The sequence below is a fragment of the Cupressus sempervirens genome, chromosome 3 (assembly GCF_028749045.1).
Source record: "Cupressus sempervirens isolate cs-2001-9-10 chromosome 3, ASM2874904v1, whole genome shotgun sequence".
Taxonomy (NCBI): domain Eukaryota; kingdom Viridiplantae; phylum Streptophyta; class Pinopsida; order Cupressales; family Cupressaceae; genus Cupressus; species Cupressus sempervirens.
In genome coordinates this window covers 209,104,410-209,122,599 of record NC_143120.1, presented here as the reverse complement: position 1 = coordinate 209,122,599, position 18,190 = coordinate 209,104,410, and the positions used below count along the sequence as shown (strand labels likewise).

General features: G+C 32.0%; 1 pseudogene; it reads right to left on the bottom strand.

The window, feature by feature from the left end:
- Positions 1-1,783: 1,783 nt before the first annotated feature.
- On the bottom strand, positions 1,784-2,488 carry LOC149565551 (calcium-transporting ATPase 1, endoplasmic reticulum-type pseudogene; annotated as a pseudogene).
- Positions 2,489-18,190: the final 15,702 nt, after the last annotated feature.

Genomic DNA, 18,190 nt, shown 5'->3' with positions numbered 1-18,190 from the left:
ATATTATAAGTTATAGTGGTGCTCTAGATTTGATCTATTCCATCATACACTTACATATCATACACTTTACCATAGTCCATATCAACAAGGTTAGAGAGATCAGTTTCATTTGACTAGTATGTGGAAGACCTTGATGTTGAGAAGTTGTGTGATTCACATGGAGTGGAAGGTGTTTTGGTCCGTTGGAAGGAAGCTTCATCTCTTTTATCGGCTTCTTTATTTTTACTTGGAGAAGCATATTGCTTTGAATTGTCCCCATGGCTCCTTGAAAATGATGCCAAGAGTGTCCTTGCTATTTTCTTCTACCATAACATAATGTTCACAAAGTGTTAGAATTGTCTCTAGATGAAAAGAAACTGTAGAGGCTCAATTGACATGTGATCTTAGTTAATGTAGAAGATAGATTATGAAATATCATATGAAATGTTGATACAAAAGTCTTCCTAAAACAAAAATGTAAACCATATCAATCCTAAAAATGATTTATATCATTAATCAATGTAAAAGAGAGTAGAAAGAAATCATAATTAATACCTAAAATGTGAACCTTGTAGGCATTTGATCCTTTGAAATGAACATGTTCCCCTGATGAAGGTTTAAACTAGTCTAGATCCCTACAAAAACACATGACATGTAATTGAATGGATAAAAATTTATGGTACAAGCACTTGAAACACTTAGACTGGATACTGCAGCTCAAGTGCCAAGGTCTTGAAAAATGCTGAACACATTTACTTATTGGTGAATTTATATGCAACATCAAGAAAAAGTTTGTTATATGGTGCAACACATTCACTCAAAGCCAATGATCAGAACAATAGTCATCTTATAGAAGGATACTAATCACATTAAAATTGCATAAGATTATATATATTATACATTGATTCTTTCTTTCTTTCTTTCTTTCATATCTTGATTCTTAACATGATATCTGATTAGAGATTGAATCTTTAAATTGAAAATTTTGGGTTGATTTCATATTCATGCTAGTTGTTCAAAGTTGCAAACTATTATACTTGTGAGCTAGGGTTTGTTCTATTTTCTAACAAGATGTTATGCTTGTCCATGATGATTAAGGGGAACTCTCAAAAGCTTCAAATACACTTAAGGTTTTCACTTTTTGGTATATATAGACACCCCTCTCTGAAATTATGGATAAGTAAATTAATAGTTTTGACGGTTGATAAAGAAGGAATTCAAATATCGTGAAGTCAAACTTGATGTGCCACTTAAACTACTAACATGTTCTTTCTATACTGCTAAATCCAAGAAATCTTGTTGATGCTGATGGCTAAAGTAATTTGAACTTTAGGCATTTATTATTAACTGATACTTTCTATTTTCATAATTTAGTTTTCAACTCTTGTTTTTTGATATTATTAATGTTAAAATTGGCCATCTTCTAGCTAAAATCATTTGTTTAGCAAGAAAAACTCTTTACTATTCTTCACATTGTTCTTTGCACCATCAAGTTTTATTTTAACTATTATATGTGGAAAAAATGTAACCTAAAGAATATTTTCTATTCTACCAATAGGTTCCATATAAATAAATGTCAAGGATTTTATATTATTTCAATCTAAACTGATTAGAAAATTTACCTCAAAGTTTTGCAGATCTATCTTCGACCAGCTAGAAGCTATGTAACAAACCAGTTAGAGCTAAAGCAAGCTACCATACTAAGATGTTTAGGAAGATGTTGTACCTCTATCACTAGGAGCTTGTGTATCTTCCTCATTACATGCTTGGGCTGAATATGTGACTGTAGAATCACATGTCTCACCTATTGAAAAATATAGTACATCAGCATGGCAAGAAGGCTTCCATCTTTCGACAATGCATTTAATGAATTGAACATCTCAATTGCAACCAACATAGTCAAGAAAAGTGTCATAGCTTTAACTTTTCCAGTTGAGAATTAATTGCCTGGATTGCTATCAAGGGAAAAAACTTGTGTTCCTACCCTAAAGGGAGACACAACAGAACCTTCCCAAGAAGAGCACTGGTCCCAGTTTCTGAGCTGGGAAAAGGTCACAAGAGTATGACCATCCTCCAGTAAATCTATGCCCAAAAATATTCCATGGGTATACCATATAGCAAAAATACAAACTATAGCTGCACCAACATAAAGACCAATAACCTGCAAAATAAAGATGTGCAATCAGAATTAGTTTTTACTATTATATTATGCCACCTTTCATTTAACAGAATAATTAATTTGATTGACAGAGTATTCAGAGAAGAAAATACCAAGTAGCACAACAACACCCATGCATTAATTAGAGAATCATCACTTCTTCGAGGAGGTATCTTCATTAATTCCACATCTGGTGGATTGAAACCCAAAGCTTACAGGTGGTCCATCAATCACCAAGTTTATGCACAAAAGCTGGATAGGCATCAAGCCCTCTGGCATACCTAATGCTATAGTTAAGAATATTGAGACAACTTCACCAATATTTGAGGATATCATGTACCTGAAATCCATTTATCCAAAACCAAAAATCAAAAGTAAATTCCCAGACAATCTAAAATTAACTCTTTCTTTAAAAAATTAATCTGTTGATAAAGTGAATTGATATTTTTGCTTTTAGATATGAATGTCATTGCAAAAAATAATAATCTTAAAACCAAGGAATTTGGTCTCCACAATTAAAAAGATAATTATGTCTGATAATTAAATAATAGTGGTCAATCTGTTGCTTGTGGAAACTTAGAATTTTAAAATGTAGGAGAAAATGATTTGATCATAGAACCAACCCATGATGATGATGCCTAAAAATACATGCCAGAAGGAATTTTGTTAGAAAAGGACAAAGAAGAAGGAAACTAGTGAGTTTCACCTACCAATGATGGATAAATAGTATAGCAGAACAAATTTAACTAAGAGAAAAGGCATTACTCAACCAGTTGTCACAAAAGTAATTAAGTGATTTTCAAAACACTTCAATTTTCATTATAAAACTCTATTTTATTAAAATTATGAGCATTAATAAATAAGTTATAGCAGGCTCTTTAATAGAATGATACCTGCCCTTCTTGAATGAGGAGCCTTGAGCAAGTAAACTCCATTCTATTTAAATTATGAATATCACATAGTATACTATGCCATGCTCTTTAATAAATCATAAATTGAATATATTCCCTTCTTGAATCAATTTGGGGAAAGTAAATTAATGTGACGCCTACATACTCAAATGTGACTTGTAACCCTAAAGTCAAGTAAGTTCCATAAAAGGGATAGTGACATGGATCAATCTACCTTAATTTACACAATCAAGTATGCATAATGATAGTAGATAGAAAACTCTTGAAATCAGTCATTAATGATTACCCTTATCTTCTGGTGATGTAAATATAAAAAACTCTACACAATTTGAGGCACTATATGATGAAGGCTTGCCAGATCTCAGCACTTCTCTCTAGATTTTGATCTTTAGGTTCTCTTATTGTGCTTAACAAAAACCCACAAATGTCTCATACAGTACTAGAGTCCCTGCACTGCCTCCTCACCTCTAGATGCAAAACATTTCTTCCCATTTGCTAGTTTCTTGGAGTCTCCACATATCCCCCACCCTTTTCAACATAAGATGAGTTTAAGCATCCATACTATCTACAATTTTTTTTCTTTAGAGTTTTTTTTGCCTTATCTAAGTTGCTCAGTCTAGACTCTATACCATTACCTCCCATCCCATTTACCTATGAATATAGTACATCAGCATGTTAGATCAGATTGAGAAATCAAGCTATAACAAAAAACTCAATTGTTTAGTATTTATGAACTTAGAGAAGAATCTGCTAGAGATAAAAGACACTATTCCAGACTCTATGTATGCTAAACTTGATCCAAACCTTTCCATGTGAATTAGAGAGAATACAATTTGCAGTGAATACAAAAATTGCATCCATTATATCTTCCTCTGTATCTCCTAACCATTCAATTAACCATTGTATCCCCTGAGAGCATAAACATTGTAAACATCCTATTCAGTCTCTCACTAACCATCATTAATATTTTATAGATCAGGTAAATGCTTCAGAGCATCTATACAAGCTCCAAACACATAAACAACATTGTTTACATTTGGAAGAAGATTAGCTACATGAAGCATGGTCTGCTATCTGTATAAGCCATTCTAAAAGATTGGAGACAATTAACTAGTTTTTAGGAGACTAGGAGTTGACCCAGTAAACTTCACATCACCAAGAGACAAGGTGTATCATCAGTTTTCAATTGGAGGGATCGGGTGATGGTTTCAGCAAAAATTAAAATATTAAAGTATTTACTTTATTGTTTTAATTAAATAAAATTGAAGTACTCTATTTATAAAATTACATTGTTATAATTTAATAGTCTCTTTTAATAAAATGGGGCCACCATGAAGTTTATGCCAGCCAAGGAGGTATAAATGTAATTTGAAAGGGACATTACAGAGTTGATCTAATGACATCAACCAAGTAGAAATACATCTCATGATCTAATTTCAATCAAAAGACATGTTAGACATTCATATATCAAACAGTTGCTAAATGGGTTTTGATCCAAACCATAAAACTTAGCCATGACCTTTGACTTTTGCACACAATGACTATTTTAAAAAGAAGATATTTGAGTTTATATGATCCTGCTACCTATGTCAGGCCCTTGCAAGCTCTGTAGGGCATACCATGCAAGAATCAATTACCAAAGAACAATATCCCTCCCTCAACCAATATGTAACTTAATAAAACACATTTTAGGTAAAAAGGTACATAGAAATGATCAAGCAAATAAAGAACATTGAACCAAGCATAGTATGATATAGAGAGACTAATAGTTTCCAAAACAAGCAGGTAAACATAAATAGGTCTTGTTGTATCATTGTATGTAATATTCAGATAAATTATACTATATTGGTAGTATAAGCCCTAGAAAACATGAAGTACCTGCTGAAGCAATTCGATTTCTATTTCTGACAAGCCTCTCCTGCAACAGAACAAAAAAAAATCATCAAACAAACAATTTGATAGACATAATTATAGTCAAATTTCACATAATACTTTTACTAAAATATCAGAGATAATATACTTATTTGTATCAAGACAGAGATCTTACCTATAGCCATATATACGTTGACTAGGCATACGGTTGGGGTTAAGAACAAATATATTATAGGCATCATTGAGTTCAAGATACTTGACAAGACTGGTGAAGAAAAAATCCATCTCATCAATATTGACTTGCCATAGAAGCTCCTCATAAGACCTGCATGTTATACAAGTTAGATCAAAGAGGTAGAGACATATTTGAGTACTCATTTGCATAAAGAAGAAAATTTCTTTCCATATAAATAAATTTCAAGGATTTTATATTATTCCAATCTAAACTGATTAGAAAATTTACCTCAAAGTTTTGCAGATCTATCTCTAACCAATTGGAAGCTATGTAATAAACTAGTTAGAGCTAAAGCAAGCTGCCATATTAAAATTCTTATCTTTTGAATAGAAATGGACTGTGGGGTGATTTTCTTTGATTGGCATTGATTTAATGACATGTTTGATATCAATTTGGTTTCTAGTCAGAGCTATGACAGTGAGGCATGTTGGCTATTTGTGTTGGTTTTTTGGCATGTCAAAGTTCATTTCCACATTGATTTTATGTTTGGCATAAAGGCTTAATTATTAGATACTCTTGTTGACTGCATGGATTTAGAATCAAAAGCATGCAAAGTTTGTTGCATAGGGAAGCTCTTAGGAAGTGTTATAGCTCCTTATGGATGTGCGTGGATGCGCATCCAACGGATCCATAGGGAGCTATAATGGTCCTTGTGAGATAACTTAGACTAAAAGTATCATTTCATATTAAATGTACCTTAAATCAATATTGGTTTAAGAGTACTAGTCTCACATTACCTACTGTTATGTCCAAATTGTAAGGCTATCAAGAAATGTAGGAAAATATTTCAAGAAAAATCATATTGACCTTTGAATGAACAACCATACCTCATCTATCTTATTCAAGCACATGAGATATTTGACAATGTGGTAGCTGCAAAGATAAAATAAATTAGGGTGATGTAGGAACGATAGCCTAGTATTTGATAAAAATCCTAAATGAAAATTGATTTCATTGAACACATGGTCGTAGAGATATGTAGCAAATAATATTTAAAAGTGCCAAAATATATTGACCTAGATTGTGATATCCAACTTTTTTTAATTTTACATATAATTCTTTTAGTGTATCAAAAGCCTTTGAAGATAACTAAGCTAGCAATCCCTCAACTTTCACAGTAACTTAAGAAACTAAGGTTCGAAGGTGTGATTTCCTCAAAATTTAACATATGATTTCTCACTCCCTGCATGCAACATGTACAATTAATGGCATTTAATATTTATCTTGATCAATGATGAAGTATCATACTATCAAGGATTTTATGTTAGTTTGAGCTTCACTTGGTTTCAAGAATACTATAATATTCTCTACTTAACAAGGCCAACCACATGAAGGTGTAAGCTCATCTGGCCTCACTTCTCTCCCCCTAACATCAATCTAAATTACTCATTATCATCTAATTACATACTCCATTCATTCATTCATCCATTTATGAACTATAACATTCAATCAATACAATCACATAACATTAATTAATATGATATAAAATTCATTAATGCACAATACTAATCAAGAATTCATCAACACATAAAAATATTCATTAACATAAAATAAAAATCAGTATTAATATGCATCATTCATAGATAATTACTTAAAACAAAGTTCTTTCATTATCCCACAAGGTATATCAAAGAAGATTTTTAAAACATCATTTCTTCTTTTCATTTTTCTGAGCTCTCTTAAGAAAAGCACTTGTAAGAGCATCCATATCTGCATCATTCTCCTCCTCTTTTGGCATGTGTAATGCCAAATTACAACGGCTCCTTCTCTTTGGAGGAGCAGGAGGCTACTGCACTAAAGGGGGCTCTATTGCAAGAACAAGTAAACGGGATAAATTGGCATACTCTCTTTTTTTTTTTTAAACTATTACAAGTTTGTAATTAAGTACTAGTACAACATAACATGCATTTATCTTACCTAAAAATGCCACATCATGTACATTAACATTTTGATCCGCCACCACGTCAACATGTTGAACACTTAGAACATGCTCCACTCCTTCACCATGATGTTCAACATGCTCTGAAATATTCAAAAAAAGGATACATGTCAAATTCCAATTGAAGATGTTAAATTGTATTCATAATTGCATAATTAATTTCCAATAGAAAATTAATACCTCCACCACTATAATGCGCATCATGGCCTTCGTCACGAGCAAGTTTTGTGGTAGGATATGAAGGCTGCAACAAAATGTTATGCACATTGTTATGTAGTCAATTTACATTCAAAACTAATACCAAAAAAGAATCTTCTCAACTATTCAATTTTATTTACTTTTCATATGACCAATTTACCTGTGAGATATCATTTGGTGCACTAGATTCTTGGACAAGGCTTTCAGATTCTTTGCATAGGCATGTAGCCACGACTTTATAGCCTTCCTTCAAGGTAAGTTTTCTATCTTAGTCTATGACTTCCACATTGAATTTTGTGCCCTGTATTTTTTTCTTAATATCATCAATTTTCCATGTATGGTTTCATTAAACAAAATTGTTTGCAACATTATATAAAAAAATAAATATGAAATTTCATTGCTCCTACTTACAAGTTGAGACTGGATATTCATATAGCCACCAAAGCCAAGTTTGTGTTGGCCAACCTTTTCTAGTCTCACTTTTGTAGCCACAGATGTGTCCTACAATCTATGAACAATTTCAAACATCTTAGATTATATATTTACAAATATCAATAATTATTGCATGATTACAATGTACTTAATACTATCATGACATACATTTTTTTGCCCTATGCCACTTCATTTACTGTATTGTCACATAGCCTTTTCTCCTTTGCATCTTCTATTATTTCATTCTACTCCATCGGTGGAATCATAGGAGGATGGTCATACTTTGGGTTATCCTTAAGAGCCCTTCTATATTGATCCCTCGCAGTCTTTATATGCTTTGATGCTCTTTTGATAAGTAGGCCAGTGTCAAAAAAAAAATTCCAAATTTCTCCTCAAAAGATGCAATCAGCTAATTTTTTAATTCAACAGCTTGTAAATTCCACCCTTTTAAAAACAAATAGATTTTTATATCAATAACTTTAATATATTACAATAAATGGAAGAAGAGAAAAATTATGTAGCAATGATATGAAACTACATACCTTTGACATATGGTGCATCCAAATAGTCTCAATGTCACATGAAAAAGATGATCAAAGAAAGCATTATTACCTACAAAAACATAAATGGTTTATCAATCCAAAATGAGTAATGTAAAAGTAAACTAAATTTACTCTTTAAATAATAACAATTTTAAAGCACCTAGAAGCTTTTGTTCTTTTAACGGAAACATAGTTTTCTTGTTTAGCAACAATGTCCCTTCATATGAACCAGTATTAATCACATGGACTGCTCCAGGAAATGGATCAGCTTTAGAAGTATTGCTCTCTATTTCTCTATCAACTGAAACATCATGACAATTAAAGTAGACACCAAATGAAATGAAAGACATAGAGACACCACTAGTCACACTTTGTTAATATGACCAATAATTTTTTGCCTAGAAACAAATGTAAATTATAATTTTGACCAAGTAGAATAATGTTTCAAATTGGTCATGGCCAACTTAACCTAATATGATTGACGTTATAAAAGACTTTAATTTACTAACAAACTTGATAGCTGGATTATATATCTATAAGCTAGCAAAAGTATCTTAGTGTTGGATATTCAAATTGAGTTTATTCAGAATGAATAGCAATCACATTGCACCAGTAAGTCTATCAGTCAACAAATTGAAACAAATGATTAGAGTGTGTTGTAGAAAAGTTGTTAAGAGAAAAGATACAATAATTATAGAGTTTGTTTGAGGACAGTGATTCGTAGAAAGGAGCAATCTTTTATTATTTCAAAGAGGAAAATAATGACTATTATTTTAAAATGTGTGATTCATAACTAAAGAAGCATAATTAAGTTTAATTAATTATATTATGATATTACATGTTCATTATGTATCTTCCAACTTATTATCTTCCATAATATAGCTCCTTAGTTCCACATGTAGCTATCACATAATGCATTTTCTTTGAGCATACAATAAAGAGGCCACTCTACCCCTTTCCTATTCAAAAGATGGTTTAGTAGAATCCATGTGTCAAGTAGATACCAAACATCTTTCCTTCACCTCTTTTTCTTACAATAAAAATAAATATTATCACAACAACAATCTAAATCAATCAAGAAACATAGCATGCTTCGCTAGTGATGTGATCTATAGTTAGGTTGGCTAAGCTGTGTTTAGTTTATGAATGTCATTTTAAACTAAGCATGATATAAATTCAAACTCTGATACTCTTAATCATAAGTGTAAATGAATAAAATTTAGCAAAAGGATAGAATATTACAAAATATACTCTTAATACTCTTCAACAAATAGAAGCAAGAGGGTCCTGGTCAGTGGTACAATGGTAGCATTCTTAAAAGCACATTAATGACAATAAGAATGTAAAAGTTAAAGATTCAACAAACAAACTACTGTTATTATTTTAAGTATGTGTCAGTTTGTTTGACTATGAATTAGTCTATTATCATTTCTTCTACATTTATATGGTCCAATCCTGATCAAGATTAATGGATTATTACATAATGGTTGAGACGAAGATAATACCAGAGTCTATGAAAAGTGCAGTCAATAATAGCCAAACAACTATTGGATTAAAGATACAACTCATTCTTGAATAATCAAGCTTAGAAACTCTTGTATATTTTCCTAGAATAGATTTTAGATGCAAATACATATTCATACTTACGAATATAATAAAACTGAAGAAATTGACTAGCAAAAATGTTTTTTCCTGACATCATTTAGAACATTGTTAGCAGTAGCTTCTAAGTTGGATCTGATTGTTCACCAACCTAATGTAAGATTAGCATCCTGAATGTAGAAGAGTAGTTATACATTCAATAAACAAAAGTTAAGAAAAAGGACAAGTGAAAATTTTGTGAATTATGCATACAATCAGATGGGTTGAAATAAATCTTTCTTGGCCATCTCTATGGATGAAACACCACAAGTCTTTATTCTTGCTGGTAATTTCAACACAAAGTTAGCAGAAAAATTATAAAATGAGAAGTCATGTAGAGATTAAATGTTGCATGTGAAACCAATAGCTAGAGATAGGAACAAACAGTTACATTACCTGAATAATAATATGCATTCTAGCCCATCTATTCGGGATGAGTAAATATAAGTGTGCTCTTGTACCAACATATTATAGGAAGAAATAGTCAAGGGTCATGAGCCCAAAACTGTTGGAAGTGCAAATGAGAAGTCATGAGGAAAAGGTATACATGACAAAATTGAAAGGTTACCTCTCTGCCTATCTTCATGTCTCTCTATGTGTGGGTTTATATGTATGTATGTATGTATGTATGTATGTATGTGTGGTGTGTGTATGCATGTGTTTGTGTGTATGCAGACTTCTATAGACATCATTTAAGCATTGATATGCTACTTCGTTGTTCATCAACTTGTAGAAATACATTACAAAATATACCAAAACAAGGTTTTACCAGTTCTAGTGGGTATAGACAAGGATGTTTGCATGGTCCTTGTTGCCGATAATGCACTAGGCAATACTGCACCACCAATCGAAGGAGGAGTCTACACTTCATCATGAGCTAAAGAATACAATATTGTTTGCAAAGACATTTGCAATGGATAAAGATCAAATGGGATACTAGCTAGAAACATCCACAAAAAAAAAGGTAAGTGTTATAATGTTGATGAAAACAAACAAAGAAGTGTTACTTACATGAAGGTTGTGCATGACAACCCTCACCATGTTCACCATGTGATGTTGCAACTGGCACATATGTCTATACAAAAACACATAAAATTAGAGATCACGATCCATAAGATACTATAAAATATTAACATCTATTAAACTTCTATTATTGCTTTAGTTGAATTATTGCTTACCTTCAAAGATTGGATTCTACGATCCAATTTTGTTCTCAGTGCCTCTTTCTCCTCGCTTTTGTCACCCTCGATGATAATGTTAACAAGTTCATCAGTTTATCTTTGCTTAATTTGTTGGGTGATGAACACAGAGTTGGCACTAAGGGCGATGTCATGAAGAAATGATGCTCGTATTTCAAATTGCATTTGATCAACGGTCATTCTAGCTTTTTCCTATCATTTGTGACATCAAATATCAGTAAAATTTCATCAAAATAACTCCAAAGCCATAAAGAAAAGAACATAATAATATCACATTTGTTTCTATATTAACATTAAAATTTACAATAATTAATGTTTACCTTTGCTAAAGGTGTCTGAGATGGTGCATCCATGTCACCCCGTGAAAAAAATTAGTAAGTCTTAGAAATCAGCACCAAAATTAAAGTAATAGACTTACCAAAAAAAATATTAATAACAAGGACACATAGTGTCTAGTTCCTGTCATTGATTAATATAGTATAAGTTTTTTGTTTGAACATGTGCTAATCTTTATTATATTTTCTAATTTGTAATAAAATTGTCAGTGAGGAATAAAAGATTGGATTATTTTCATGATTTGATTGTTACATTTCGATTTTGAGCACATAGGTTTTTGAGTGTTTAAGCAATTTTTCTTTCCATTTTGTTTTAGTTGTTGCTTTTACTAATTACTATAATGCCAGGAAATGTTGTGCTTGTCTTTTTATTTTTGTTGTTGTTTACATATCTGATTTAAAATCATGTTAGGTGATTAGAGTCAAATTTATTTTTTATTTCTCTAGCAACAACCATATAACTTTCATTTCTATGCATGCTCTCACCTTCTTCTTAGCTCGTTTCAGCCCCAGCAACACCACTTTCACCATTATTATTTAATGAAGAAGAGGGAAAACAAAAGACTCAAGTAGAAATTGGATTCATTAAGCCCAAATATCCCATTCTCATATTTCCTTAAAGGATCTATTGAAATTTATATTGTATAATCCAAACAATTACAGATTATAGACAAATTTGTAGATACTTCACAATTTCATCCTAAAAGAAAAGAGGGAAAAGAAATATGCTTCATCAAATAAAACTCAGTAATTTCTAGAAGTCCCCATATTTTCCCAAAAAAAAATCAAGGAATGTTCAAATACTTGTAACATTTTGCATTAAAAAGTATAAGCTTCCATGGCTTTCTTCACTACTGGAGTTGAGGACAAATTAATTTTTTTATTTTGGCTAGCATGTTTGTGCTCTTATATTATCTTGGATTTGCACAAGTATTGTTAACTATGATTACTAATCTATAGATGGAAATCAAGATAAGTTGAAATAAAAAGCTACAAAATAAGATTATACAAAATGGAATGACATACATGACAAGAGCAATTATGATACTATAGATGCAATCTTACACACTTTGTAGGCATAGGGGTTTCAACAATGTCATGAAGCCAAAAGCCCTAAAATTTGTTTGTGAAAAATCTAATTCAAACATGATTGAGGAAGAAAAGTATAAGCTTCAAACACCTAATTAAGACATTATCAAGAAGACAAAGTTAATTCTCAGAAAACCCAATTTAGACATTAATGAGGAAACAGAGTATAACTATTGGAAACCCAATTCAGACATGAATGAGGAAATAGAGTTTAAGTACAAAAAACCCAGTTCAGACATGAATGAGGAAATAGAGTATAAGTACAGAAAATCCAATTCAAAAATGAATTTAAAAACAAAGAATGGCAAAAAATGGCATAGTTCAAAGCATTCAGAAAAGAAAGAATTGGTTAAAAGGAATGGGGAACTAAAGCATTGGAATCATCCCAGCTTTTCACCATGTCATGATGATACAATGGCCCTAGGATGTGTGAAATTAAAGCTACAAAATCATAGATATTCCTTGCATAGACTATTTTCAGATGGTGTGGAATTGGGAATTGGGAATGCATTAGAAAATGACCCTCCTTGTGATTCCCATACAATGGATGAAGCAGATTCATCATAGTCTACATCATTATAGAACATGATTGCATAATGCACACCAGGTGTAACATTATATGTAGAAAATGAATATCTCAAAGATGTTGTGGATTAAATGCAATACAAAATGTCCCAAAACTCCACTCTCATTTAAATTCATGATGCAAAATTTAGTGAGTACTATCAACCTTGAAAAATACAGTAAAGCCCTCTTTAGGAAGAGAAAATTAAATGGTAATGCTTCAAATAACACATGTTGATCTATATATTTCCATTTTAGTGTCCATCATTTTGAAAACTAAAACCTTAAGTGTGCCCGAAAAAATAAAACTACTAATCAAATAAAACACATTAATGGAGAATCTTGTAAAGTTTCACAATGCATCCAACCCAATATTTAAGAAGTTTCTATAATGTTTTTTTAATAATTTTAAGTTTTTATTCAAAGTAAAAAACCTTGTACTAGAAACTAAATAATTAAACGACTGAAGCCATTGAAACCAATTCATTTGAAATGAGTTTTTGGTCCACAAGCATAAACAAAATAGGGCATTAAACACACATGCAAAGGTTCAAACACAAACACAAAAGACTTCCACATACACTTATAACTTCATCTAGATTTTCATCTAGAGGGCTAACAACTAAGCAAGATAATCAATAACAAGATAATAAACCTTCAATAATAGTGACATATAGCTAAAATTTCTGATAATTGGAAGTTCAAGAAGACCTATCCCCAAAAAGTCCAAGGTAACTCATTTGTCATGAGTAATTAGACTTGATAGAATCAGCAAGATGGAACATGAAATCAGCTTTCAAATAGTTTGTTAGACATGAGGCAAACTCAACCATCAAGTTGACAACCATCCTTGACCATAGACCATACAAAAATTCTCTGAAAGCATGTCATTGAGAAATTTTCCAAAAACAAGGTAGAAAAGGAACTCAAAAAACAAAAACTTATCAAGGCAATTCATATTAAGTTTGCTTTACAATTCTATCAATGTTAAGAAAACTATATAGAGAACTAGGTAATATTAATTTCATAAATATTTAAATAATTAAAAGGAAAATGAATTTACTTTATTAGTTTTGTTTGAAAAGACCTTTAAAGGTTTTCTGCAAAAGAGTGAATAAAATGTAGGAGACAAAAAAAATACCTTTCTTAGATAATTCTTGAATTACAATTGATGATCTCACTACAAATCTCTAAAATGAATGGCTACATAGATAGTTCCATTATAGGATGTTATTTATGCCTTCAAAGATTCCAAAATACTAATATACTACAAATAAGAAATCAGCAATATAGATCAGCTAATTTGATGCCCTTGTCAGGCTCAGAGACTAATAATTGAGATAATAAAAAACAAGTTGTTTACATAGTTATATTAAGTATCTAATCAACAGGCCTGCATGTTGCTCCTGGGCTATGAGAAAGCATACCACAAAATTGAATGGAAGTTTATTGCCATGATGGTCAACAGTTTGGGTTTCTTAAATTCTTCCTTTAGATGGTCCTAACTCTCTTGAATGAAGCTAATGCAAGGGTGTAGGTGAATGAAGTGAGATCTGAAGCTTTTGATCTTTCAAGGTCAATAAGGCAAGGTTGCCCATTGGCACCAACACTTTTTTGTCATCGTTGCAAATGCTCTATACTATAGACATAGAGACAACTCTCTATCTCGAAGAGTTAAGGGTATAGAGCTTCCTAATGGGGAAGATATATCTAATGTCCAATTTGTTGATGACACAGCAATTTCCATTGAGCTTGCTGAGGATAATGTTTGTAACCTAATGAAAAAGCTTGACTTATTCTTTGTAATGGACTTAATCTAAAAAGTTGTGACCTATGCAAGATACAGTGCTATTTACTTACAGACAAAATCTGAGACATAAACTTGTAGGATTTAGATAAGATGATTTACACCACCTAATAAATCAAACCAAAATGAAAGTGTACAATACAGTGGACACAAGTTTGTTCTCTAAAAATTATGCATTTTCATTCAAATCACAAGAGTATTGTTGTCAACATATCTAATAGTGAGTTACAATTAGATGAAGAGAAAAGGACTCAATAAAAGCTCTACAAGAAAACCTTCAAGAGATCTAGATACATGAAGAAGAAAGTTAACTCCAAAATGAGTTGAAAAACTCAATAACTACAAACTACCCACAACCTCCTAGGGTAAGATGCAAGAAAATAGCTCCCAAAATAGGACACCCCACTCTCTAAAATGAAGTCTAAAACATAAAAAAGTCCCTCTAAGTCATTGAAACATTTATGACTCCCTAAAACCACCCCAAGAAGTGCTCCAACTACTCATAAATAACCTCCAGACTCTATGGAAAAGTCAAATTCGACTTCCCTATATTCTCTCTTAATGTCTCCAAATTGGTTAGATTCCAAGAAGTCTTTGAGCTCATGAATACATCTTTTCCATTTAAGAAAATGCATCATTATTATGTTTCCTTAAAAGACTTTGACAACTATCAATTGATGAATATAACATTTATCAAAATTAGTAACTGTTAAATTACAATATTTGATTTTAAAAGGAAACAAAAATAATGCTTTATTATTATCTTTATTTAATAATATAGTAATATATTATTAATGTATTTCACTATACTATTAATAAAGACATATGAAAGTGAAAAAATCCCACAAAGATATTAAAGGATGCATAAAGTAATGTGATGCATACTAGAGGATGATAACATCAATGCCCTCTAGTGAAATGTCTCTTAATCCTCAACTAGCTCTTAAACCATTTGAGAAACAAAGAATGAACTTTATTATAGCTTGATTGACCCACAACCTAAAGACCAAGGTTTAGAATGACATAAAATCCTCAAAATCAAGAGCATTATTCACATTCCATACACAACGATATAGAAATACATCTCAACTAATATAACAAATGCTAGAAGATGAAGTCATTAGTGACCTCTAGAGTATTGGATACATGTCTGGGTTTTGTGGAGCTTTGAATTCTTGGGGATTATAATATGTAAATCTATTTCTCTAGAGGATTATAATTTGTCTGGGTTTTTTGGAGCTTTGAATTCTTGCACTTGTTTTCCAAATTAGTATATATATGTGCAGTCTCAATTATTTTTAATTCAATCTATAATAATGCAGGTGACTCCTCGGAGAGGGAAACCAAGCTCTCCTTCCTGCATTCTGCCAAACTTAAAGCTAATTGTTTCCTCCAAGTCGATTCTTGGATTTATAATGAAATAATGGGGTTGAAGAAGAAAGTGGAAACCTTGCAACATAACTAGGAGGCTGACTGGGCTATTATCAAACACTTGGAGGAGCAAATGCGAGACATCCCAAAAAAACTTAAGGATTATGAGCAAAATCTTAGAATGCTTATCAAGGAAAGTGGAACAAAAATGGAGTAGGTAACTTCAAGCATCTATGTTGCAGTGGCGAGCCTGGGCAAAAGAGAAAATGAAGGAACCATATCTCTGGAGGGCCCTAGCAAGAGGACAAGACAGAGTTCAAGGAAGAAAGATTTGATTGTTGTTGCTTCTTCAACTGCTAACTCCATCCAGGATATGGCTAAGATTGGTAAGGAGGCAGTTAAGATGATCACGAAACTGCAATAGTTTCTTTGGGTATGCTTTTCTGGTTGGGTTCCTGTTCAGGTCCTTTTTGCTGGTTGTTACATCTGGTTCCTATGTTTGGTCCTATTTTTTCATTTTTAATTTTAAATTGTATTAGAGGTTCCAGGTCCTTGTAAAACCTGGGTACTTTATTTGGACTATGTTTGTGGTTTTAGGTCCCTGTAAAACCTGTTTTGGGTGCTGCTTCTAGTAGGTTTAAGGACTCTTCTCCTGACGGTTGTTTTGCTTTTTCCTTTTTGAGGATGTGAAAGGGTTTTGAGGTCCCTTCAAAACCTATTTTTATCGTAATCTAAAACTATTATCATTATAACTTTGCACTACATCAAAGCTCATGATAAACATCTTAACCAACTCCATGAACATTACAAAAAATAACAAATGACTCTATTGGTGCTCACCACTGACTTGTAAAATATAGCAAGTATAGAATCAGACATAGGGGAGAATGTATCCAGCATATCCCCTCAAGATTCATGGCATGGTCTAATAGTTTCCTATGAGATCCTTAGCTAGGATGGTATCGATTTCCTTATAAGGCTCACCTTTTGGGAGAGATCCCCATCTCAACTGTAAATAAGAGTCTGTTTGAGATAGTTTATGGATGTCATGCTAGAGGCATTGTGGATCTCATAGATATAGGAGAAGTAGAAAAAATGAGTGCTTTGGGTGAAACATTTGCAAAGAACATAAAATAGATCTGTGACTCCAACTAAAGAATGCCTAGAAGATTAAGTTTAGATAAGATGGGTGTCCTACCACAAGCACCATGGAATGGTGGAATATAAATTTTAAGGGAAAGGTGAGTGTTGAAATCATCTTAGGTCATTTTTTTCTAATTGAGTGTATTGATACTCTCCTACAACAGAAAATCCTTCATTGAAATCCACTTTTTCATGAGGGCACTAGTTTTCATTGTATAGATTAGAGTCTTAATTTTAACCCAATGACTTATCAAGGAAACCCAATGTGGGTTAGTCTTAATGGCCTCCCAACCAAGTATTGGAATATTGGCTCAAGAAACTCTACAACATAATCCGTCAGTTTGGTTTTGTAAGTCCCATTTTTCAGAGCAATTGTCCAGAGTTAGAAAAAGACTTTAGAGGCAAACTAATGATGTTGCTAAGTATGGTTTGGTATTTCTAGTTTATCATCCTTATAAATTCCCTCAAGCATTGGGATATAAATTAGTACCATTGCATGCCAAGTAAAAATACCATGGTATTACAAATGAATTGAGGCTATTTCCTTCTAAGTAAAATTTGAGAAATCACTGTTAGGTTCTAACCCAATTCTACTGAATGAAATTACTCCTTTTTATCTAATATGCAAGAAAATGGAAATTGATATGTGCATGAGAATTACTGTTTTGTAAGAACTGCTAGAAGAAAAATGGTAGGAAATTTTTTGTATTAAAAATAAAATATACTTACCATCTTTTGGGCATAAAAGTTGCAAATGCTCAAACACAAACAATTC